This window comes from Perognathus longimembris, chromosome 13 (assembly GCF_023159225.1).
Source record: "Perognathus longimembris pacificus isolate PPM17 chromosome 13, ASM2315922v1, whole genome shotgun sequence".
Lineage (NCBI taxonomy): Eukaryota > Metazoa > Chordata > Mammalia > Rodentia > Heteromyidae > Perognathus > Perognathus longimembris.
This window is the reverse complement of record NC_063173.1, coordinates 32,958,346-32,986,218: the sequence shown is the minus strand read 5'-3', so window position 1 is coordinate 32,986,218 and position 27,873 is coordinate 32,958,346.

Here is a 27,873-nt window from a genome sequence, read left to right as displayed (position 1 = left end):
CCGCTATGGCTATGCAGCAACAGACTGGTTTCCCAGGCAATCCATTTTCCACCAGTGTCTGGGGCACCCAGCCTCTTCCTGCAAACCCCAGCGAATGACACAGCCAGCCCCGCCCAGGAGGTAGGAACCTCCCTGCAGGCAGATTCACTCTCCTGGCCCACTGCTGAGTCCTTCAGCAGCCCCAAGGTCCCACCCATGGCCTGCCACAGGCAGTTCGGGAGTCACAGCAAGGGCTTGCCAGGCAATTCATGAGTTGCAGCCCAGGTGCTGCAACCAGTTTAGTTGTCACAGCCCAGATACCACAGGCAATTTGGGAGTTACAGCACAGGCACCAATGGCAATTCAGGAGTAGCAGCCCAGCCTTGTCAGACAATTCAGGAATCACAGCCTGAGTGCCAAAGGCAATTCGAGAGCTATAGCCCCTGCATCACAGGCAATTTGGGATGCCCAGGCAATTTGGGAGTTGCAGCCCAGCCTTGGCAGGCAGTTCAGGAGGTTCAGCTAGGGTACAACAGGCAATTCGGGAGTCAAACTCAGGGCCCTGCAGGCAGTGTGGGGGCCTCAGCCGGGCCTCCACAGGCAATTCGTGAGTTGGAGCAATGGCTGGGCAGATTTGGGGGGTCTACCCAGGGCTCCACAGGAAGTTCTGGGGTCTGAGCCAGGGCTCTGCAGGCAATTCAGAGGCCTACCCAGAACTCCGCAGGAAGTACTGGGGTCCGAGTCAGGGCTCTGAGTGCAGGTCAGGGGTCCTACCCAGGGCTCTGGCCACAGTTCAGGGGTTCCACCCTAGGCTCCACGCACAGTTCTGGGGTCCCACCCAGGGTACCGCAGGCAACTCAGTAGTCTCAGCCAGGGCCCACCACCCACAGTTACCAGCACAGGGTTCCAGCTGTGGCTGCCACAGGCAGCTCAGGGGTCTCTGCTGGAGTCCATTACACACTGTCGCCAGTCCAGAGATCGCAGCCGGGACCACAACTGGCAGCACAGGGGTCACAGCCAAAGCCCACCACCTGCCTTCAGCAGCCCAGGTGTCCCATCCAGGACCCACCACAGTCATCTCAGGAGGCCCAGCCAGAACCTGCCACCTGCCCTCGGCAGCCCAGAGGTCCCCGCTGAGCACCACAGGCCCCACTGCCTCTAAGGTAGAATGCTTCTGCTGGCAACACCTTGGGAGCAACAGACTGGTTTCCCAGGATGACCACAGTTCCCCAATTACTGAGGGCACCCAACCTCTACCCACAATCCTCAGAGAACCACAGAGTCACCACCACCCAGGACCTTCAGATTCCATTGAGCCCAGGTTAATGGTAGGCAAACTGAGTGAATCAAAGTGGTTCCTAGAGCAATTGTATCAACCTAAAAAAAAATAGCAACAAGATTGTAATGGTGTACAATATAGCTACTGTATATGGGGCTCAGGATTGGTTTTTACTTCCAAAGTGTTATTTGTGGGGACACCAAATCTGCTACTATACCCAAAAAAAGAGAGGGAACTTACCTGTCTAGGTCTGTGTAGCTATAAGAATAGCACAACAGGACATGATAAGGTCTGGTTCAGGTCCTAAACATTGCCAAAGAGGGCAGCAGACTAGCATTCCAAATCCAAATGAGCAGAAAAAACATAAAAAGTATGGCAAGACAGGGAAATTCATCACCCACTCAAAACAAACAGGAAACAGAGCATTCAATTGAAATCCCAGAGGAGACTCCTCAAAATGCTCTACCAACTGTGCTGATAAAAGTGATAAATGAAAAGTTTGAGTCTCTCCACACAAGTATCCTAGAGCATGAGCAGGCGTTCCAAATAATAATTCATGAATGTGATGAATCAAATCATAAGTTAATAGAGGACTTCATGGCCTCCAAAAACAGAATGATACACAAACTCCAACAGAAAGAAAAAAAGTCCTATGAAAAGATAACTACTCAGCTAAAAGAGATTAGAGACAGCACAAGAAACAAATTAATGAAGTAAGGAAGTCCATACAGGACCTGAGAGTTACAGCAGAGATATGGGAGACATCAAGAACGATCAATCAGAAGGCAGGGATCTGAGAAACCAAGTTGTATGTTTAGGGAGCAGACTGAATGATGCAGAAGATCAAGTCTCAGGAACTGAGGACAGCCTAAGCATTATGGAGAAAAAACAAAAAAAAATACAAAATCAATCCCAAAAGCAAGACAGATCACTTCAGGAGCTTCAAGACACAATCAGGAAGCCCAATATAAGGGTGATAGGTATTGAGGAAAACCTAGAGAAAGAAGTTAATAGAATAGGCAACTTATTTAACAGAATATTAGCTGAGAACTTACAAACATCCAGAAGGACAGGCCCATATAGATTCAAGAAGTATTTGGGACCCCAAACAGACCAAAACAGGCTTTCCATGAACACATTGCAATCAAAACAGGATCAATAGAGGCCAAATAAAGAACTCTTAAAGCTGCTAGGGAAAAGAGAACAATCACATGTAAAGGAAAACCAGTTATAATCACCCAGATTTCTCAGCAGAGACCATGAAAGCAAGGAGAGCTGGGAATGACATTTGCCATATCCAAAAGAGAAAAAACTTCCAACCAAGAATTCTGTATCCAGCTAAACTCTTATTCATCGCTGAAAGCCAAATAAAAGTCATCCATAGCAAGGAAAATTTGAACCAATATATCTCCACCAAACCAGCATTACAGAATATCCTCAAAGATGTCCTCCACATCAAACACCACCAAGACCACAGTCCAGACAGGGGAGGCATCCTTAAATAAAATTCCAGATTAATAAAGCACAAAGGGAAGACACAGCCCCTAGATAAGATAGATAAGATGGAAGGAACTAGCAATCACCTCTCAATCCTAACTCTCTATATTAATGGACTTAACTCTCCAATTAAAAGACATAGATTAACAAGTTGGATCAAAAAAATGAGACCCAACTTTCTGCTGACTCCAAGAGACTCACCTTGCCAGCAAAAGCAAACATATTCTAAAAGTGAAAGGCTGGAATCAAATCTATCAAGCAAATGGCCTCTGAAAGCAGGCCGGGGTTGCAATCTTAGTATCAGATAAAATTGACTTCAAACTAAAAACAGTAAAAAGACAAAAAAGGTTACTACATTCTAATAAAGGGATCTCTCCTTCAGGAGGACATAACCATCCTAAATATCTACACACCAAATGTAGGAGAGTCCAACTTCATCAAACAAACATTACTGACTAAAAATTCTCATAGACCCAAACACATTGATTGTCAGAGACTTTAACACACTACTCTCACCTCTGGACAGATCAACACACCAAAAACTGAGCAAAGAAACTAAACAACTAAACAACTGTATAGACCATCAAGACTTAACTGACATCTACAGAATATTCTATCCAACAACACCAGAATATACATTCTTCTCAGCAGCACATGGAACATTCTCCAAAATAGATCACCTATTAGGGCACAAAGCAAACCAAATTCAGAAACATTGAAACCATCCCTTGCATTCTCTCAGACCACAATGGAATAGAACTAGAGCTCAATGCCAAAGGCCACCAAAGAAAACCACAACTCATGGAGACTCAACAATACATTGCTGAACCACCAATGGATATTGAGGAAATCAGAACAGAATTTTAAGTGTGTATGGAATTAAACCATGATGAACACACAAATTGCCAGCTCCTCTGGGACACAGCAAAGGCAGTACTCAGATGAAAATTCATAGCCCTGAGCGCTGACCCCAACAAATTGGAGAAATCTTCACTTAACAACTTAACAAAGCAACTCAAACTCCTTGAAAGAGAGCAACAAGCCAAACACCAAGCCAATAGATGAAAGATAATATACAAAATCAGAGTAGAGTTAAATGACTTGGAATCCAGAAAAACCATAGAAAGAATCAACAAAACAAAGAGTTGGTTCTTTGAAAAAATTAACAAGATAGACAGACCCCTAGCAAACCTGACCAAAAAATGAAGACAGCACATCCAAATAAATAAGATCAGAGACAAAACACGTAAAATCATCACAGAAACAAAAAAGATCCAGAATATAATAAGGGACTATTTTGCAAACCTGTATGCCAGCAAATTTGAGAACCTGGAAGAAATGGACAATTCATAACAAAAATTAATATGCCCAAACTTAACCAAGAGGATGTAAATCTACTGAACAGACCCATATGCTACAATGAAATTGAAACTGCAATAAGTGATCTCCCTTGCGAGAAAAGCTCAGTTCCAGATGGATTCACAATGGAATTCTACAAGGCTTTCAAAACAGATCTCACACCAACACTCCTCAAATTCTTCAATGAAATAAAGAGTAAAAGCTCACTACCAAACACATTTTACAATGCTAGCATAAAGCTAATCCCAACACCAGATAGGGACATATCAATGAATGAGAACTATACACCCATCTCCTTGATGAACATCGATGCAAAGCTCCTCAACAAAATTCTGGCCAACCAACTTTAACAAGTCATCAAAAAAGCATACACCATGATCAAACTGGATTTATCGAACGGATGCAAAGTTGGTTCAATATACACAAGTCAATTAATGTAATCCATCACATCACCCAGAGCAAGGTCAAGAATCACATTGTTATAACCCTAGATGTGGAAAGGCATTTGATAAAATCCAGCACCCATTTATGATAAAAGCCTTGGAAAAACTGGGATTCCAGGGAATATTCCTGAATATAATAAAGGCAGTCTATGGCAAACCAACAGCAAGCATAAATCTAAACAGTGAAAAGCTAAAGCCATTCCCTTTAAAATCAGGAATAAGACAGGGATGTCAGCTCTCTCCTCTCTTCTTCAATATAGTACTATAATTCCGAGCCAGAGCAATTAGGAAGGACGAAAACATAAAAGGGATCCAAATAGGAAAAGATGAAGTTAAACTTTCTCTCTTCACAGATGACATGATTCTACACCTAAAGAAACATATAGATTCTACTCCCAAGCTACTAGAGTTGATCCAAAACTTTGGCAAAGTAGCAGGATATAAAATAAATCTTCAAAAATCAATGGCTTTTATATACGCTATCAACCTGAAGAGCGAGGCTGAAATCAGAAAAGCAACAACTTTTGCAATACCGCAAATGACATAAAATCCATAGGAATAACCTTAACGAATGAAGTGAAAGAACTCTATGATGAGAACTTTAAAAACCTAAAAAATGAAATTAAGGCAGAACTAAGGAAATGGAGAAACCTCTCATGCTCCTGGATTGGGAGGATTAACATTGTAAAAAGGAATATTACGAAAAGCTATCTACAAGTTCAATGCAATACCCATCAATATCCCAAAATCATCCTTAAATGAAATAGAAGAAGCAATTCAGAAATTCATATGGAACAATAAAAAACCCCGAACAGCAAAAACAATCCTAAGTAGAATGAACAGTGCAGGAGGAATTACAATACCAAACCTCAAGCTATATTGCCAAGCTATAATAACAAAAACAGCTTGGTATGGTGCAAGAACAGGCCTGAGGACCAATGGAACAGAACAGAAGTCCCAGAAATGAAGCTACAGACCGACAGTTACCTAATCTTTGACAAAGAAGCTAAGCACAAAGACAGCCTCTTCAACAAATGGTGCTGGCCAAACTGGGTCAACACCTGTAACAAAGGAAAACTAGGCCCCTATTTATCACCCTGCATGAAAATCAATTCCAAATGGATCAAAGGCCTGGAAATAAAATCACACACCCTGAAAACTCTACAAGAAGGAATAGGAGAAACTCTAGGACTCCTCGGCACTGGAAGTAACTTCCTCAACAAAGGCCCAGAAATCCAACAAATCAAAGAAAGGCTGAACAAGTGGGACTGTTTCAAACTGCAGAGCTTCTGCAGGGCAAAGGTTATAGCTTCCAAGATAAGTAGAAAGCCCACAGATTAGGAAAAGATCTTCATCAACCGTAAAACAGACAAAGGCCTGATATCTAAAATATAAGCAGAACTCAAAAAAGTAAATTAAAACAGTCAAAGAACCAACAGCCCTCTCAACAAATCGGCTAAAGATCTAAAAAGAAACTTCTCTGAAGAAGAAATAAGAATGGCCAAGAGACACATGAACAAGTGCTCTACATCACTGGCCATAAAAGAAATGCAAATCAAAACAACATTGAGATTCCACCTCACCCCAGTAAGAATGTCTATTATCAGGAAATGCAATATTAACAAATGCTGGAGAGGATGTGGCCAAAAGGGAACTCTACTACATTGTTGGTGGGAATGCAAATTTTTTCAGCCCCTCTGGAAAGCAGTGTGGAGGTTCCTAAGAAGGCTAAACATAGAGCTCCCCTACGACCCAGCAGCCCCAGTTTTGGGCATCTACCCAAAAGACTCCAAGCAAGGCCACACTAAAGCCACCAGCACAACTATGTTCATCTCAGCACAACTTGTCATTGGTAAAACATGAAACCAACCCAGATGCCCTTAGTAGACAAGTGGATCAGGAAAATGTGGCAAATATACACAGTGGAATTCTATGCCTCCATCAGAAGGAATGACACTGCCCCAATCGTAAGGAAATGGAAGCACTTGGAAAAAATCATACTAAGTGAAGTGACCCAGACCCAAAGAAAAATAAACCCTATGGTGTCCCTCATAGGGAATAGCTAGTACAGGAATAGGCTAGTCATGGTCGAAGAACAAAACACCTCAATAGCTATAGCCATATGAGCACATAAGAAGATGCCAAGTGGAATGAACTCCACGTTATGGAAACAAGAGTTATACCACTGTTGTAATTATTCTCAACATGCCATCTGAACTCATACTATTTTTTTTTCTCTTTTTCCTTGTCTGTTTGCTTGACTGAGTGATTTGTTTAATTTTGTTTTTCTTGTAGTATCTTCCTGTGGCTGTACCCTCACTACCACTGTGCTATATCCAAGTACCCTGGATACTGTTGATATGAGTAATAGAACTGGGGAAGGGAAAGGGAATATCAAAATCGAGAGACAAAGAACAAAAAGACAAGTGATTCCAAAAGCAACACTTAGAAATCATTTGGTGGAAATCAACTGCACAACTCCTGGGGAAGAGAGGAGAAGGGGGAGATGGGAGGGGGGAAATGAGGGCGGAGGTAACAGGTGGAACTAGAAATGTACTCACTGCCTTTCATATGAATCTGTAACCCCTCTGCATCACACTTTGACAAGAAAGAAAAGAAAAAGATGTTCGTGAAAAAAAAATGGTATTAGAGGTTAGAATGTAATGGTTTTGTGATTCTTACTGAAATACGTTTAACAGTTCATTCTGCATTTTAGTATTCAATGTGGAGAGGGGCAAATCATTAGATAAAAGCAATTATGTGCTAATTCTGGAGAATAACCTGACTTGTAAGTTTTGCCATTTCTAGTGTTCTAAATATTTCTTACACTCCTCATTTCAGGCTGACACCACAGAAATAAAGGATACATCTCATGGTAAAGAAAAAAGAAAAATGAATGAAAGTCCAAGTAAGTTATAACAGTGTAGTGATTCTGGCCGGAAAGGAAACATTGACTGCTGGCCTGAAAACACAGATTTGAGCCACCACACCAGCTCCTGTGCCAGCACAGTGACCAGCATTCCATGTACCTAAAGCATACATCAGCAACCAGGAAGAAATCCTCCAGAAGGCAGCAGACAGATGCCGATTGCAGGCTGAGAAAGGCCAGCCAAAATTCCAGAGAAACGTGAGTACCTCATGAAAGACATTCTTACTCATGCCCACAGAGCAGCATCTGGAAGGTAACCCTTCCCCCAACACCAGAACAAAGCGCCATCTTTGACTCTGGCATAGACCCTGCCAGAGCAGACTGGAAGTAAAGCCAGTCAGGGGAAAGCGAGGATGAAGGGGCCATCTTTAAAAATGGCAAGAGTAACTGAATGGTGAGAGCCAACTCCGCCCAGGAGAAAGTACCTCTGACCACGTGGGAGGATCTCTCCCCGGTCCTAGGCTCACAAACTCAGGTAAACTCAGCCAGAGGTGCCCTGCCCTGCCCTGCCAACACTGTGGCTGCCAGCTCACCAGAAGCCGGAATTTCTAAAATCATACCGACAGCAGTGAGCAGCTACTGGCAGCACAGAACAAGACAGAAGAGTAAATGGTTCCTGAGACAGATAAACAGCCCATTACAGAGGACGACCAATTCCTACCATCAAATAGAGCTGAATTCCACAGCCAGCTCCACCCAGGAGAAGGTTGCCCCACCCAGGAGGGGGAAAACTACCCCAGGGCAAGCAGCTCTCAGCCAGGTAAACCAGGCCCAAGGCCCCTGGCTCTGTTGAGTCCACAGTCTAATCAGAGACAGGCATTAAAGGCAGCGGGCCCACAGCAGGCTGAAGGAGCCACAGTTCCAGAGACTGTTCAGCGTCCCCCAACTACAGAGGACACCCATCTCCTACCTGCCAGCTGTGCGAACCACAGAGCCCCAGGACATAACTAATAGAGGAAGAGGGTCAGAGCAGATCCACATCCTCCAAGCTGAAAGCAAATCAAACCAGTCAAAGAGCAGGAAAATAGATGGTAGAACATCACAAGGAAACCAGAAACTGGTAAGAGCCCACCCAAACAAGGAAGACTCCCTTTCACTTCCCATGGTTGTCTATTCTTGTTGTTTCTTATCCATTTTTTAAACTTTATTTTTATTTTTATTTTTTGGCCAGTCCTGGGGCTTGAACTCATGGCCTGATCACTGTCCCTGGCTTCTTTTTGCTCAAGGATAGCACTCTGCCACTTGAGACACAGCGCCACCTCTGGCCCTTTCTATATATGTGGTGCTGAGGAATTGAACCCAGGGCTTCATGTATATGAAGCAAGCACTCTTGCCACTAGGCCATATTCCCAGCCCTAAACTTTATTTTATCTTTCATTTTTGAGTTGTTCTTTGTTTTTTGCTTTTGTTTTGTTTTTGGTTATTTTTTTTTGTTTTGTGTGTTTGGTTGTTTGTATTTTTTTTGTTTCTCTTTCATCATTTTTTCTTTAAAATTACTTTCCTTTGACTAATACCTTTACTCTTCTCTGTTGACCTTCCATTGTTTATCATTTTATTCTTGTTCTTTCTACCCATTCTACCTTTCTCCACATTTCCACTTCAGTAAAACTAAACCAAAATCATCATCTCCCATTCCTTTTACTCAATTCTCTTCACTACTCCTAACTTACCATCCTAAATTTACTTCCAGGTTCTCCAGACTCCATTGACCCCTGGTTGTTGGCAGACTATATAGAAGGTATCCCTGTTCAATGTGAGTGAGTCAAAGGGGTTCTAATAATAATCCCACAAGAGCAAAAAGAACTAAATGTAAGAACAAATTTGCTCATATGGTTATAATGGTAAAAAAAAAAAGTAACTACTGAATACAGGGCTCATGTTTGGTTGTTATATTAAAATTGTATTGTGGGGACACCAAATCTGCTTTTATGTACAAAAAAGAGAGGGAAGGTATCTGTATATAATTGTAAAACTCTAAGATTTATACAACAGGGCTTGGTAAGGTCTTCTTTGGGTCTTAAATGGTGCTCACAGGTGCTTGTAGATTGGCATTTTCAATCCAAATGGGCAGAAGAATCACAAGAAAAATGGCAAACAAGGGAATCTCATCTCCCACCCAAAATAAGCAGGAAGCAGAGCAGTCATCAAAGAGCTAGAAGAAAACCCTCACAATGCTCTATAAACTTTACTGATAAAAATGTTAAATGAAAAGTTTGAATCTCTTCAGACAAGTATTCTAGAGTGTGAGGAGGCAAGCCAAAGATTAATACATCAGTCTGCCCATAAATTAATAGAGGAATTCACGGCCTCCACAAATAGAGAGATAAATGAACTTCAAGAGTACAATGAAAACATAGCTACCCATCAAAAAGAATTGAGAGACAGCACTCAGAACCAAATTACTAAAGTAAAAAAGTCCATATACCTAAGAGAAAATTATAACAAAGACATGGAAGCCATCAAGAAAGCCCAGTCAGAAGGAAGGGAGATTCAAAATCAAGTAACTAGCCTATAGAGCAGACTAGATGAAGAAGAAGATTGAATCTCAGGAACTGAAGATTCCCTAGACTCCATAGTGAAAGAACAAAAGACAATACAAAACCAATCCTATCAGCAAAACAGATCGCTGCAGAACCTCCAAGATAAGATCAGGAAGCCAAATTTATGGCTAATAGGCATTGAGGAAAACCAAGAGAAAGAAGTTAATGAAATAGGCAATATGTTCATCAGAATAATAGCAGAGAAATCCCCAAATATCCAAAAGAATAAGCCTATTGAGATACAAGAACCATTCAGAACCCCAAAGAGACCAGACCAGAATAGGACATCCCACCAACACATTGTAATCAGAACAGGATCAATAGAGGACAAGGAAAGAATCCTTAAAGCTGCTAGGGAGAAGAAAACAATCACATGTAAAGGAAAAACAATCAGAATTATTCCAGACTTCTCAGAAGAGACCATGAAAGCAAGGAGAGCCAGGAAAGAGGTATGCCACACCCTAAAGAAAAACTGTCAACCAAGAATACTCTACCCAGCTAAACTCTCATTCATAACTGAGGGACAAATAAAAGTCTTCCAGAGTAAGGAAAAACTGAAAAATTATATCTCTGCCAAACCAGCAATACAGAAAATCCTCAAGGATGTCCTAAACATGGAAAATAATCAAGATCACAATACAGACAGAGAAATGAACCCTAAATAGAAAACCTGGATATTAGGACAAGAATAGGGAAGACACAGCCTTTAAAAAGATAGCTATAATGGAAGGAACAAACGACCATCTCTCAATCCTAACTCTCAATAATAATGGAATTAACTCTCCAATTAAATTACATAGATTGACAAGTTGGATCAAAAAACAAGACCCAACATTCTGCTGCCTCCAAGAGACACATCTATCCAGCAAAAGCAAATATTTTCTAAAAGTGAAAGGCTGGAATAAAATCTACCAAGCAAACAGCTCCCATTAGCAGGCTGGAGTTGCAATCCTAGTATCAGATAAAATTGACTTCAAATTAAAAATGTTAAGAAGAGACAAAGTAAGTTGCTACATACTAATAAATGGATCTTTCCTAAAGGAGGATATAACCATCCTAAATATCTCACCCCAAATACAGGAGCACCCAACTTCATCAAACAAATATTTCTGACTGTAAAAACACTCATAGATCCAAACAAATTGATATTTGGAGACTTCAACACACTACTCTCACCCCTGGACAGATCAACACACCAAAAACTGAGCAAAAAAACTCAGATCTAAACAATTGCATAGACCAACCAGACTTAGCCAACATCTACAGAATATTCCATCCAGGACCACCAGAATATACATTCTTTTCAGCAGCACCTGGAACATTCTACAAAATAGATCACATCTTAGGGTAAAAAGAAAATCTGTACAAATTCAGGAGTATCGAATTCATTCCCTGCATTATTCTCTCAGAACACAATGGAATAAAATTAGAGCTCAACTCAAACAGCCACCACAGAAAACCCTACAATTCAATGGAAACTGAACAAGACATTGGTGAACCACCAGAGGATCACTGAAGAAATTAGAACAGAAAATCAAATGTTTATGGAATTAAACCAAGATGAGCACACAAAGTACCAGCTCCTTTGGGACACAGCAAAGGCAGTACTCAGAGGGAAATTTATATCTCTGAGTGCCTACATCAACAAACTGGAGAAACAGCAATTCAACAATTTAAGGAATCAACTTAATCTCCTTGAAAGAGAATAACAAGTCAAACACCAAGCCAATAGACAGAGCAAATAATTAAAATTAAATCAGAATTAAATTACTAAGAGTAAAAAAAAAAAAAACCATAGACAGAACCAACAAAACAAAACAAAGAGTTGGTTCTTTGAAAAAATTAACAAAGATAGACAGACCCCTAGTAAATGTGACCAAAAAATGAATGCAGCACACCCAAATAAACAAGATCAGAGAAGAAACAGGTAACATCACCACAGAAACAATGAAGATTCAGAAAAAAAGTAAGTAAATATTTTGCAAACCTTTATACCAAGAAATTTGAGAACCTGGAAGAAATAGACAAATTCCTAGCAGAAATTGATATGCCCAAACTTAACCATGAAGATTTAATCCCCCTAAACAGATCCATATCCAGCATTGAAATAGAAACTGCAATAAGAGATCTCCCATCCAAGAAAAGCCCAGGTCCAGATGGATTCACAGAATTCCACAAGTTCTTCAAAACAGAACTCACAGCAGTATTTCTCACTCTTCCATGAAACTAAAAGTTAAAGTTCACTACCAAACACATTTTATGATGCTCACATAACCCTTAACCCCAAACCAGGCAGGGACTCATCAAAGAAAAAGAACTATAGAACGATTTCCCTGACGAATATTGATGCAAAATTTCTCATCAAATTTCTGGCCAATCGACTTCAATAGGTCATCAATAAAATCGTACCCTATGACCAAACTGGATTCATTCTCGGTATGCAGAGCTGGTTCAATATATGCAAGTCAATCAATATAATCCCCCACATCACCTGAGCAAGGTCAAGAATCATAAGATTATTCCACTAGATGCTGAGAAAGCATTTGATAAAATCCAGCACCCACTTATGATAAAAGCTTTGGAGAAGCTAGAATTCCAGGGAACATTCCTGAATATAATTAAGATTTTGTATGACAAACCCACAGCGAACATTTAAATGGAGAAAAGTAAAAGTCATTTCCTCTAAAATCAGGAGCAAGACAAGATTGACCACTCTTCCCTCTCCTCTTCAACATAGTACTAGAATTCCTAGCCAGAGCAATAAGGCAAGAGGAAGACATAAAGGGGATCCAAATAGGAAAAGATGAAGTCCAACTCTCTCTCTCTGTAAATGACACGAACCTGTATCTAAAGAACCCCATACACTCTACTCCTAAGTGACTTGAGCTGATCCAAAACTTTGGCAAAGGAGCAGGAAATAAAATAAATCCTCAAAAATCAATGGCTTTTCTATATGACAACTACTCAAAAAAGACCGAGGCTGAAATTAGGAAAACAACTCCCTTTGCAATAGCCCCAAATGACATAAACTACCTAGGAATAACCTTAACCAATGAAGTGAAAGACTTCTATGATGAGAACTTTAAAAACCTGAAAAAGGAAATTAAGGCAGAACTAAGGAAGTAGAGAAACCTCCCATGCTCCTGGATTAGGAAGATTAGCATTGCCAAAATGGCAATACTGCCATAGGCCATCTACAAATTTAATGCAATACCCATTAATATGCCAACACCATTTTTAATGAAATAGAGAAAGCAATTCAGAAATTCATATGGAACAATAAATGAACCCAAATAGCAAAAACAAACCTAAGTAAAAATAACAGTGCAGGAAAAATTATAATACCAAACCTCAAGCTGTGTTACAAAGCTATAGTAATAAAAACAGCTTGGTATTGGCACAAAAACAGTCCTGAAGACCAATGGAACAGAACTAAAGACCCAGAAGTTAACCTGCAGATCCATGCCTACTTAATCTTTGATAAAGGAGCTAAAAAAAATAGGATGGAAGAAAGTTAGCCTCCTTAACAAATGATACTGGCAAACTGGTTCTATGTCTGCAACAAATTAAAACTAGATCCTTCGATATCACCCTGGACCGAAATCAATTCCAAATCGATCAAAGACCTTGAAACAAAATAGATACCCCGAAAACACTACAAGAAGAAGTAGGAGAAACAACTGGACTCCTTGGCACAGGACAAAACTTCCTTAACAAAGGCCCAGAAATGCAACAAATCAAAGAAAGGTGGACAAATGGGATTGCATCAAACTGGAGAGCTTCTGCAGGGCAAAGGACATAGCTTGCAAGATAAACAGATAGCCCACAGATTGGGAGAAGATCTTTACTGACAAAACAATGGACAAAGGCTTCATATATAAAATATGTGCAGAATTTAAAAAATTACATTCCTCAAAAACAAAACCTGAAAGAACCAACAGCCCCCTCAACAAATTGTCTAAAGACCTAAAAGAGACTTCTGAAGAGGATATGAAAATGGCCAAGAGACATATGAAAAAGTGCTCTACATCACTGGCCATAAAAGAAATGCAAATCAAAACGACATTGAGATTCCACCTAACCCCAACAAGAATGCCCATTATCAGGAAAACTAACAATAACAAATGCTGGAGGGTTGTCGCCAAAGAAAACCCTACTGCATTCTTGGTATGATTGCAAACTTGTTCAGCCACTCTGGAAAGCAGTATTGAGATTCCTCAGAAGGCTAAACATAGAGCTCCCCTATGGCCCAGCAGCCCCACTTTTGGGTATCTACCCAAAAGATTACAAGCAAGTCCACACTAAAGCTACCAGCAGAACAATGTGCATCAGAGCACAATTTGTCATTGCTAAAATAGGGAACCAACCTAGATGCCCCCACAGTAGACGAAGGGATCAGGAAAATGCGGTACATATACACAATGGCATTTTATGCCTCTATCAGAAAGAAGGACATTCCCCATTCATAAGAAAATGGAAGAACTTGGGAAAAAAATTATACTAAGTGAAGTGAGGCAGACCCAAAGAAACATGGACTCTATGCTCGCCCTCATAAGGAAGAATTAGTACAGGTTTAGGCTAGTTACAACAGAGTATCACAAGAGCCCAAGAGCTATGACTTTATGAAGATGATGCTAAGTGAAATGAACTCCATGTTAGGAAATGAGTGTTGTATCACTCTTGTAATTATTTTCAACATGCCATGTGAAACCGTAGCTTTTTTTGTTGATGATCCTCTTGTATCCCCTGCCTGTGGTTGTTTCCATGCTAGCACTATATCTCATCTGAGTACCCTGGATACTCTATATACTGTTATTAGAACTAGGGAAAGGAAAAGGAATATCAAAATCAAGAGACTAAGAAAAAAATACAAATGACTCCCAAAGCAATACTTACAAAACCATTTGGTCTAAACCAACTGAACATCTCATGGGGGGAGAGAGAAAGAGGTAGGGGGAGATGGCAGAAACGAGGGAGGTAATAACAAATTGTACAAGATATGTAACCACCTCCTTACATATGAAACTATAACCCCTCTGTACATTACTATGACAATAAATAAGTAATTATTCAATTTAAAAAAGAAAAAAAAAGTTGGGCTGGATGAGCTAACTTCACATGATATAGACCACTGTCCTTCCAGCTCATCCAAGAACAAGTGAGAAGAAATTTTCAACTGTCATCTTTTCCTTGGAGATGGGCTTATTGGAGTATGCATCCAGCAGTACAGTATTTTGTGAGATTTTCTGAAGGAATGCTGTTTCACTGGTCTCAAAATTTGGGTAGGAACTGACATGCTATCAAGTCCAATGATATTTTTTTAAGGGAAAATAAGTGGTTTGCTGTGTCTGTGGTTGCTTATCAAACAAAAGCCAATTCATGAAAGCAGCTTCCTCCTGGATTTAGAATAAGAAGAGTGGAGCCCCATCCTGTGTGGCTTTTGAGATGATTCAACGAATTGGTTTCTGTCTTGTTTAACCTAGAACACTAGTGGTGCCTGGCACAATTTGTAATCCTGGTGATTGCTGAGAACAAGTAGAATTAGGTAGCTTCCTTTAATTCTAACAAAGCTGCAGACAAGAGGAAGAAAAAGATTAGGAGCTCCTAAAGCAAAAAATGAAAACAGCAAATAACTGCAATTGGGAATTTACACAAGATCTAGTTACATAAAATTATAAGAGCCACTAGAACTTCAGCTGGAAAATTAATGAAAGTTTTGAAGCCAGTTAAATATGGGAGAGAAGACAGAATTTTTAATGTGTTTTTATCTTACATCAAAATTGTAGGATTTATAAGACAAATAAACAGGGAAACATGCTCCAAATAAAGACACAAAATATATCCAATGATAATAACCTTAAAAACATATGAATTATATGACAAATAATTCAAAACAACTACCATTAAGAGATTTAATGGTTCATGATAACAACCCAGGAATAACATGATAACAGAGACATAGAAAATACAAAAATAGAATCAAGTGGTAGGTAGTAAGGTTAATTGGAATATAGTGAAAATGTGTGGAGATGTAATAATGAAATACTCTTTGTAATTAACGAAAGCCAATAAGAAATTTAAAAAATAAAAACCCTGTGAGATTATCAATCTTTATAAATATGGTAACTGCATTAGAAACCTCATTTGAGCTCCAGTTGGAGACTTAAGCAAAGGAAAGAATTAGACGAATTCATACAAAGTCGTAAGAAAATACCCAATCATATGAGCAATTTTTTAAAAAAGAAAGGTTGAGAAAAGTAGAGAAATATAAAAACACACTAAAGGGAGCCCATCAAGTTGAAAATGTAGGCATTATAATCAGAAGAGAGACACAAAAGAAAGAACATTTAAATCAATATACTCAAAGTTACATGTTTGAAAATGTCATAATGGAATACATTATTTGGCATAACAATATATGTTTTAAAATAAGAGAGAATGGCAGAAGTTGCTCATATGAACTAGATATTCTGATTTAAGAAAACAAATGGACTCTAAAGATAATTCATTAAAAAAATGCCACACTGAGATTATGTTACAGCAAAATTGTCAAAAGACAAAGTTGGGGAAAGAATGACGAAAGCAGCAGTATGGTAGGTCACAAAATAAGTTTAAAAATTTGAAAATCAATCACTTCAATGCCTTTTGAACAAAAATAGATTAAAACTAGAAATCAAGAAAAAAGAAACATAGGAAAATTCACAAATGTTTGGAAATCAGTTGATGCAATCTCAAATAAGAAACAAATCAAATCAAAATTGAAAAGAGAAATGAGAAAATATCTTTAGATAAATGAGAACACAACTGACCAAACTTATAGTGTAGAAAAAAATTCTAAGAGAGAAACTTGTAAATTTAAATGAGTAAATAAGAAATGTACTCACTGCCTTACATATGAAACTGTAATCCCTCTGTATATCACTTTGACAATAAATTGTAATAAAAATTACCCTAAGTAGTTGCACAAAAAAAGAAATGAAGAACTATCTTTTCTAAATAACATGACTTTCTACTTCAAGGAAGCTGAGAAAAGGTAAACTAAACTGAAGGTTAGCAGAATAGAAGAAACAACAAAGATGGGAACAGACAAAGAAAACAGAGATGAGAAAAAAATTAGAGAAAAATGACCAAATATAAGATTTAATATGTGTGATGTATTTTAAAGTAAACTTTTAGCTAGACTAAGAAAAGGAAGGAAAGGCAAATAAAATTGGAAGGCAAGAAGTAGTCATTACAACAGAAGTGACAGAAACGCACACAATAATATGACCCTACTATGAAATTTTATAGCCTAGAAAAAATGAATGAACTCCGGAAATGTATAACCTATTGTTACTGAATCATGAAGCAATCCACAAGTCTAAACAGACTTGCAAATAGTGAGGAGACTGAAGGTGTCACTAATCATCTCTTTTCAAAGAAAAGCTCAGGATCAGGTAACTTCTCTGTCAATTCTCATAAACCCTTAAGACAATAATTAGCAACAATTGTTTTCAAAATCTTCCAAAAAGTTGAAAAGGATGAAATATTTCAAAACTTATTTGAGGATGTCAGCATGATCCTACTGCCAGCCTGAGAATAAAACACTTCAAGCAAACTACAATACCTCTAATAACTATAGATATAAATGTCCTCAATAAACTGCACATTAAAAGAATCACCATTAGAAAGTAGGGTTTATCTTCATATGAAAATCAATCAATAATAAACATTGCATTTAAAGAACAAATGATTAATATCACCCAATCATCTCATTAGGTGCAGAAAAAAATGTTTCACAAAGCTCAATGTTTTCTGTGATTTAAAAAAAATCCACTCAGCAATAGAATTACCTCAATGTAATAAAAGTGACCCATGGAAAATCCCTGCAACATCATCACACTCTGCAGTGAAAAGCTAAAATAATTTCCAGTAACATCACAAGTAAGGCAAAAATACCCACTTACTGGGCTGGGGATATAGCCTAGTGGCAAGAGTGCCTGCCTCGGATACACGAGGCCCTAGGTTCGATTCCCCAGCACCACATATACGGAAAACGGCCAGAAGCGGCGCTGTGGCTCAAGTGGCGGAGTGCTAGCCTTGAGCGGGAAGAAGCCAGGGACGGTGCTCAGGCCAAGGCCCAGGACTGGCCAAAAAAAAAAAAAAAAAAAAAGAAAAATACCCACTTACTATTTCTATTTAGTAGAGCATTGGAACTTCTAGCCTTGTATGTAAATAAAGGAAATAAAAGAAATCCAAACTAGAAAGTAAAATAATCTCTGTTCACAGATGATGTGATAAATGTTAATAATGCTAAAAAGAATCACAAAATAAAACTTACAACTAAAAAACAGGCAGTATAACAAAAGGAAACAAAAATGAGCCTGAAAAAAATCAGCTGTATTTGTGTACAATAACAAGGAGCAATACCCCATCACAACAACAAAAAACAAAAAAAGCTGAGTATGGTGGTATAGACCTGTCATCTTAGCTATGTGGGAGAAAATAATGGGAGCATTGTGGTTCAGGGTGTAAAGTGTAAAAACAGAGGATATTATCTTAAAAATACCTAAAGTAACAAGGGCTGAGTTTGTGATTTAAAATGGGAGACTACTTGCCTAGCATGTGAGTCCCTAACTCAAAGGCAAGTATCATGAAAAAGAAGAAAGAGAAGAGGATGCTTACTCAAACAACTGAAAGATATAAGTTGAAATTTGAAAACATTTTGAAAAACATTAAAGTGGAAAGACATTCTGTGCTGATAAATTAGAAGAAATTGTTAAAATCTACAGTAAGAATGGGCTAACATCATGAAAACCAACAACAAATGCCAGCAAGGCCAAGGAGGAAAGAACTCCTATAATACTGTTAGTGAGAATGTAAATTAGTCCAGATACTACATAAATCAGTATGGAAATTGATCAAGAAAACTAAAAACAGAACACATTATCTTGCTATATACTCATGATTATACCCAAAGGAATGTAGATTATCATACAGAAGAAATCTTTCTAATTTCCGAAGATCTGGAATTAAATTTAGACTTGGGAATAGCCACAACAAAATTTATGGGAACTGTAAGGAGAAATAATAATAATAATACAGGAAGGATTACACAGGTAATACAATATTCCACTGACATTCATTTTCACAAAAAAATGGATGAATTAAAAAGAAGAAATCAAAGAAAATGTTTAACAGGTAAGGCATCTTTTTTTTTTTTTCAAAGTAAAAATATCCAGGGAATGAAGATACTACCCTACAGGTATTTAGAGATCACCTCATGTTCTCGAAAATAATCTTGCAAAAGTTTATAAAATGGGGAGGGAATGGAGGTCATCTATAAGTTCTAAATATATCTTAAATTGAGTTATAGGAGAGCTTTGACCTTACAAATTGAGAGAGTTGTATTTGAATTTTAGAATGTTATAATCATTCAAGAGGAAGTACACATTAACATATTTGAAACAGATCAGGTTCAAAAACCTGAAACTGCATACATCATATGTTTTAGAGGACATAGTATAGAAAAAAAATAAGAAGAAATCAAGTGACTAGGAAAGCAAGGGATCAGAAAGTCTATAGTTTATACTAGAGAATAAAGTGCTCAAAGATGGTGGGGCAGAGGAATATTACATGCAAAAATAAATTACAATTTATCTGTTATCCCAGCTATACAGAAAGCAGAGAGGGAAGGTTTGAGGTAGCATAGACAAAAGTTAACCAGATGCTGTCAAGCTAGGCTTGTTAGTACATGTTTATAGCTCAGCTATGAGGGAAGCATAGATAAATGGATCATAATCTGAGTCTGGCCCTGAGTAAAAATGCAAGACTAGATCTGAAAAAAAACATATCAAAAAGGGCTGGGAGTAAGGCCTATTACTAAGCTACTCAGCAGACTGAGATCTTAGAATAATGGTTTGAAGCCAGACCAGGCAGGAAAGTCCATGACACTTATTTCCAATTAACCACCAAGTGCCAGAAGTGGAGCTGTGTTTCAAAGTGGCAGAGCACTAGCCTTGAACACTAAAGCTCAGGCACAGCACCCAGGCCCCAAGTAGTTCAAGCCCCAGGAGTGACATTAAAGAATAAAAGGAGGTTGGAGGGGAGGGGCAGGGGTGACTAAAGGGAACATGACTAACGTGATAAAGTACTTGCTAGGCAAGTGCAAGGCTCTAAGAAACTTCAGTACTGCCAGAAAAAGGTGGGAAGGGACATGATAAACAGCTGCATAAATTTGATAGAAAGGGTTATCATTAATTAATTAGAATTATTATTAATTAATATTGAGAAGGAATCATCAGGATGACCAAGTTTCTGACTTTGTTAGCTTCTGAGTCTGTTCAACCCTGCCTAACCTATATATACTGGAGATACCTTGAAATCCATTGACTTGATAGGCATATTGCAATAAGCATCAGTACTGCTGCATTTGGGTGACAGAAAATAAAGAGAAATTTCTAAATTCACAAATCTTAGCTAAGAAGGAGTTGTACAAACAGGTTTTAAACAATCACAAATGCATTTTGTATGCTGGGGGCTTTAAGTGGTGAGAATACATAACACAATTCATAATGGATGTACAATCAAGAAATAACCTGTGTGTTGGGCATAGCAGGTCACGTGTAATCCTAGCACTCAGGATTCATAGATAGGAAGGTCTTGGATTTAATAGCAGCCTGGGCAACATATTTATTTAGACGCTGTCAAGGAAAGGATAGAAAGAAGAAGAATGAGAAGGAGGAAAGGAAAAGAGAACAAGGAAGGGAAAAGAGAAAAAAAGTAAAGGAGAAGAGGGGAAGAGGAAAGAAAGGGACACTTTTTAATTGTATTTCTTACAGAAAGTACCACCTGCCACATACCTTTTACAGAAGATTTTACTATCAGTGAGGAAACTAGAGTGAAAGGTCATGAGGATCATTCACTTTTAATGCCTATTAAATACCTTCTGGCAATAAAAAGAAATCACTTTGATTTAGGATGGGGTAGTATTAGTTTATAACAATTAGTTATAAATGAACAATGAGCTATCAGACCTTGGTTTATTTATATTAGCTTACATCAGATAATTCCCACAAACTGATAGGGATAAGCATTTTATGTTTGAAAAATATATGAAAGGTTACAATGCAGAAGTAATTAAAAGAAAACTACATGTTTCCCTCAGAGGGTAACAAAAGGACATTGAATGAAATTCAAAAGTCTATTCCTGGTAAAGAAATAAGATAGTTAATTATGAACATGATATCATAAAACTATACTTAAAATAATATTTTAAATATTGGAGTCATTCCTACTGACCTCAAGGGCAAGATAATGATGTGGGCTTTTTCCACTATTACTTAACATTTTCCTGGAAGTTCTGTTCAAGTATAATAAGATGTTAAGAAAGACTGATATATAAAATTACAATGATTTGAGGAATATTAGTTATGTGCCCAGAAATTCTAAGAAAAATAATTGAAAATTTCCTAGAATCAGTGAGTTGAATAAAAATATTTAAAAAATTAACACATTAACATTTTTATATACAATAACAAAAACCAAGTTTTGAAAATATGTTTCAATTTTTGTTACACTATCAATGAAAAATAATCTGGAAATACGACAAAGAATAAATAACAGAACTGCTTTATCGAAACTATAAACCTTCCAGAGAAATATGAATAAAGGTTTTAATATGGAACATAGTTATCTTCTTGGTGAGAGAACCAGCATTACAAAGGACACATAATAAAAAAATTTTAACTTTTTTTTATTAACATGACAGGTTGTCCCATTTTTCCTAGAACACAGGTAAAACTTTATTATTATTATTATTGATAATTATGATAATTTATTGGTTGTCAAAGTGATGTACAGTGGGGTTACAGTTTCATATGTAAGGCAGTGAGTACATTTCTTATCAAACTTGGTGCCTCCTCCTTCATTTTTCTCTCACCTTCCCTCCTCTGCAATTCCCTCCCCCTCCCCCCTGCCCTAGTTGTACAGTTGGTTTACAGCATATTGTCTTGTAAGTATTGCTGTTGCATTGGTTCATCTTTTACCCTTTGTCTTTCCGTTTTGATGTTCCCCTTCCCTCCCCTAGTTCCGATAAAAACATACAATTCTCTAGTACCAAAGGTAGTTACAGTGACATCAGGGGTAAAACCATGTGGAAGAAAGAGAAGAAAAAGGCATAGTTTCACATGGCACATTGAAAATAACAACAATGATCATAAACCACTTATTTCCATAACTTGGAGTTCATTCCATTTAGCATCATCTTATGTGTTCATATGTACATAGCTATTCAGCTATTGCCATCTTCTGCTAGGACTACCCTAGAGATGTACTAATTATTATTACCAATGAGGGATACCATAGAGTCTATGTTTCTTTGGGTCTGGCTCACTTCAAGGTAAAATTTTTATAATAGAAAATAATGTAACTGGTTTGAAGAGAGGGGAAGATGAAATGAGTCACAGATGTGGTCTATTATGTGCTTGGCCAATGATGAATGATGATCAGAAATAGGGATGTGGGCAGCTCTTCTAAGGGTGTGAGGGAGTGGATTCAAGTGGGAACAGACAAGGGTTTATGAAGTTCCAGAAAATAACATAGCTATGAGAAAGAAGAGACATCTTTGAGGAAGATAAGACAGGATATAATATTCATAGAGTGCCATGACTAAAAGGGAAAGAAAGGTAAAATGAACATGATTGTTTCTTCTTGAGGGAATGAACTAAGGAGGTAGGGAAAACAAGCCAAGATGAAGAACAGAAAAAAGATCATTTGATTTTGGACAGTGGATGTTTCAGAAGAAGTAGAGATTTCTGAATAAATTCAGATATTAGCTATGGCCCTTTAATGTCTAAACTACAGTGATGGAAGAATTGTGCAGGAAATAAATGACTCTGTAGATAAAGTTCAATGGACATGAAGAGAAAGAGGTCATAGTGAAAATGAGATATGAGGAGTAAAATAGGCAAATATAAGTTTCAAAAGGAAAAGGAAGAATGAATTGTGCTAAGCACATATAATTATTGCTTAATTTAACAAAGGATTTTATGATTTCAAAGAAAATTACATTTTTCTCTATCATGAATTTAATAGAAAATATATTATTAGTTCGTGCTTTAGAATGTATTGTCCATGTTTCACTGACAAATAGTTAATCTCCAAGTTGGTCTGTTGTATATTTCTTCTGGGTTAGAAGTTTCTTGAAAGGTAAGAGTACCCCTGCTTCATAAATCTCATATTCTATAGTTCAGTGCTAGATTTCCATTTGACTCCCAAAAAAGAATATCTGGCAGTGGAAAATGACACACAGATACAAATTCTGTGAGTCATAACAGCAGATTTGCACAGATTTATTTAGCGCAGGTGTTTCCAAGGTTGAGATACCTTTAGGGAACTCGGATTCTCTCACACGTACACTCCAGGTCTGATTCTCTTGTAATGTTAGTATGCAGAAATATAGCACCAAATGAGGCATATTTCTCGATGACTCATTAGAAGGTAGGAAATTGTTACAGGAGAGCCAAAGATTTCAGTCTTTGGTCGTTTCTATGTTTATATTTCCTCATTTAGAGAAAAATCCAGAGAAGATGGGAGCAAGTATGAGAATAGCTTAAAGTTTTATATACCAGATAATATTTTTGAGAAACTTCTACAGTGGGAGTAGAAACTCCCTTGTGTCTGAACCTAAACAATACATTTCAATTTGAGGTTACATGAAATTCAACTTTTATACTCACAATTATATTCTGTGATATTCTAAAGGACCCTTGGCAGGGACCCTGCTTAACTGATTTTTATATTTTACATTTGCATTTGTTTACTAATAGATTATCTCACATATTATAAGCACTCATTAAATGTTGCTGAACTAAATTATTGAATTAATCAGGAAAATAATTTAAATTTGAGTTCTAATAAACCAATAACATCATTCAGTAAAACTTTTTAAAATGAACTTTACTATTATCCAGGGAGTTTAATTAAATACTTTTCTGGTTACCTCATGATTTTAATTCCCAATGATCACAGGAATCCTAGCTTATAAATTGTTTCTATATGTTGGTTTCCTGCCTTCTGCTTCATTCAAAGGGAATCAATTGAAGGAATTGGTTAATCTCTGGATAACTATACATTTTATAGATGATTCATTATGCACTCTTCTGTGTATCACTGTTGGTTGTAAAGGATTTGAGATAGAGGTATAGATTGTGGAGGAAAAGACTAGATTAGCCTTGTGTTATGTCAACCAAAGATATTACAGAGAGCAATGTCAGACTTCTGTCCCCTCATTTTGTTCCTGAAGCTAAATGCAACATTTTTGTTTAGCATCTACCCCCCTTAAAATATTTCACTTTACTGTTTTGGGCATTTAATTAGATGATGTACACAAGGGTCTCATCTTGGTGCCTAGGCTATTTAAGGGACCCAGCAATATTATTTAGTACTAGCAATTATTTTATAGAACTAAATGCTGAAAGATAGAATCAGCAAGAAAGTGGCTATTTTTCTGTATGATAAGGGTTTAAGGATTAAATCAAATGGAATAATTCATGGGAGAAGTGATAAATCATAAGATGAAGAGATCATAGAAAGTTATGTATAAACATTGATTTTCACTTACTAGCTATGAGATTTCCTAAGTTCTCTGAGACTCTCCATTCTGACTGTAAATTTTAAAAAAGACAGGCATCAGTGGCTCATGTCTATAATCCTAACTACAAAGAAGTCTGAGAGCTCAGATCTAGCCCAGACAGGAAAATCCTTGAATCTCTTAATTCCACTCAATTACCAGAACACCAGAAGTGGGACAGTGGTCCAAAATAGTAGAGCACTAGGTTTGAGTGAAAAAGCTCATGGACAGTGCCAATGCTCTGAATTCAAGCACAACAACCAACAAAAATCAAAATAAATAATCTACAATGTGTGCGTCATGGGACTACAATGAGGACTGAATACAATCATGTATGTGAAGATATTGCCTGACAAATAACAAGAATACAAATGAAAGCAAGCAAGAAGGAAGACAAAAGGAAGGAGCAAGGAAGGGAAAAGGAAAAGGAGAGGAAATAAATTAAAACAGTTAAAGTGCTATACTAGTTAAGTTGTTAAACAACAAAATATCCTCAAACTTTAGGGTCGTACAGTATCTACTATTTCACAATTTTGATGAGGCAGAAATGCAGATAAAATGACTGGATTCTTTGGGCTAGATTTCCTCAGAGGCCTGTGATCAAAATATTAGCTAAGTTTATGATTCTGGCAATGTCCAAGGAACAATCCACACTAATCACACTCGTACATTAGATTGCAAAATCCATGTCCCAACAAGATATATGGACCAAAACATTCCATGACCTTAAGACTGTTGTCTTTAAAGCACCATTAGTTCTTGCCTAGTGGCCAGCTCTACAGGACAACTTGGAACATGAAAACTTGTTATGTCAGAGAAGATAGACAGATGAGAGAACGACAGAGACAGACAACAAAATCACTAAAATGTATAACCTGATTTCAGAAATGACATCATTTAAATTGTAGTCTATATGTTAGAAGAAAGTCATTACATCCAGCCTTGATACAAATGAAGAAACTAGACAAGGGTATATAACAAGAGACAGAGTCATTTTAGGAGTTGTCTACTATGAAAATATACATATATGGATGACTTTTATAAATACAGAGATTTAGGCTTTGAGATCAAACTACATTAATTCAAATCTTTGCTTGGTTATCTAACAATATTATCACTTGAAATAAATGTTACTAGGCAGGTTACTTGTCTATTCCTTATTTTCCTTAGTGTAAAGGGTAGACAAAAATAATTCCTATTACATGAGGAAAGAAAGAGCTTAACAGTATTTAACCTATAATATATTTAAAAGTAAGCCAAAGTAAATCTTGAATGGTGTCTGATATTTTGTTGTCTTATCATTCCTTTTTGTTTTCTTTTTGCTTTTTTTTGGTCAGTACTGGGGTTTGAATCTCAAGGTACAAAGTGACAGAAAATAAAAGAGAAAAAGGAGTATGTACATATGATTGTAGCATGTTTCCCAGAGGTATCTTGAAGAAGACAAATCATCAGGGTTAGGCTGGTAATTTGACACCTGCCCTGTAAAATGGGGAGTCACAAGTACTCTCACAACTGCAAATCACATGACAACAAGGAAACTTCCTCATGCCATCACCAACCATAGAGAGATTCCCGAATAAATTTCTCCAGTGCAAGAAAGAATTTTAATCAAATGTACTAAGCCAAAATAAGTACCCCCACCCCAAGCCCCCTTTACAGGGGTAAGCCTAGAAATATGAGAGAAGCAATGCAAGTTTTATCAGTGGTAAAATATGTTGTTGTTTGGTAAATATTGTATTTATTTACTCAGGGCAAAGAAATTCTGTTATTTCCAGCAAATATTTTCTTTTTCCCTGGGATGGTAATGAATTCCCCAGGTGAAATGGGATAGGTTTGTATTCCTGTGACATGAACTGAACTATGTGAGCATATGGTTGTATAATATCTTTAATTGTCTAATTAAGAAAATGTTTTGTAGAAAGTTAAAAAACCCAAGGTATATTATGTTTTCTCAATGATTAAAATAACTATTTTGGTAAAGAAGTCTTTTGAAATTACTTAAGGACATGGAAAATGAGGGAAATGAGACCTGATTTACAGTTGAAGGGTCAACCATAGAATTCTATCTGTAATATTGATGCTGGGTCAAGTACTCTGCCAGAAGCTTCACATTCCTATCTGAAGCAAATCCCATGCCAGGTGATACTTATTAATTTATTGTTCTCCCTTTCCAGGTGATAAAACTGAGGCTTTTAAATCTGTGCATTTGCTTTCTTAATGCTTCTGAGCATCTTCTATGTCACCACATGAAGCTCTGGGTTTACAGTCATGAGATAATTAACATAATATTTGTTATGAGGGAGTTTCTCATAGATTAAGGAATGGGAGATACAACCATCAGGTTAATAAACAAACAAATATGCCAGTTCAAATTTCTGTAAGTAGCCTGGCCCCAGTGGTTCATGCCTGTAATCTTAACTACTAAGGAGGTTTTGAGATTTGCGGGTAGAGGTTTGAAGCCAAGCAGTGCAGGAACAAATGCAGGATTATATCTTCAATAAATTTATACAACACGGATCCTGAGCTGAAGTTATGATTCAAGTGGTAGAGTGATAGCAGTAAGCAAGGAAGACAATCAAGAGTGTGAGGTCCTGGCTTCAAATCCCCTTATGAGAAAACACACACACACACACACACACACACACATATTTGGTGAGGAGCAACCAGAGAGTTAAAACTAAAGGAAGAAGAACCAACCTGAAATAGATGATTTTGAAACATTAATATTTAAACTGAGACTACTAGGAGAAAAGAGATTCAGATAGTTCTAGAGAGAATATAGCTTTCCAGAGAACTAGAAGAAGTCTATGATGGGCTGTGTGAATGTCTGAGGCCCTGGAAAAGCTCCAGAGTGGGTAACAAACAGACTGCCTAACTTAAGGATTCTGCACTAGTTCCTTTGCAAAACCATGTGTTCCCAAGTGAATCAGGAACCAGAAAAAAGGTGATAAAATGACAATAACTTGAAACCACTGCTAACAAAATATCATTCTTCTTAATAATTCTTCAGAGGTGGCAATAGTAACACAAATGTTCAAGTTTTACCATTACCATTCTTAGGCCAACATGACCGTCATCAATGACCATCTATATGGTTTCCTCATAAATACAAATCCCTACCATGAATAAGACCAAAGGTGAAAGGAATTCCACAAAAGCTATAAAGAAGAGCAGAGGCATTTCCTAGTCTTTCCCTAAGACACTGTCATTTAACTGTTCTTCTGGGTCCCAGAACT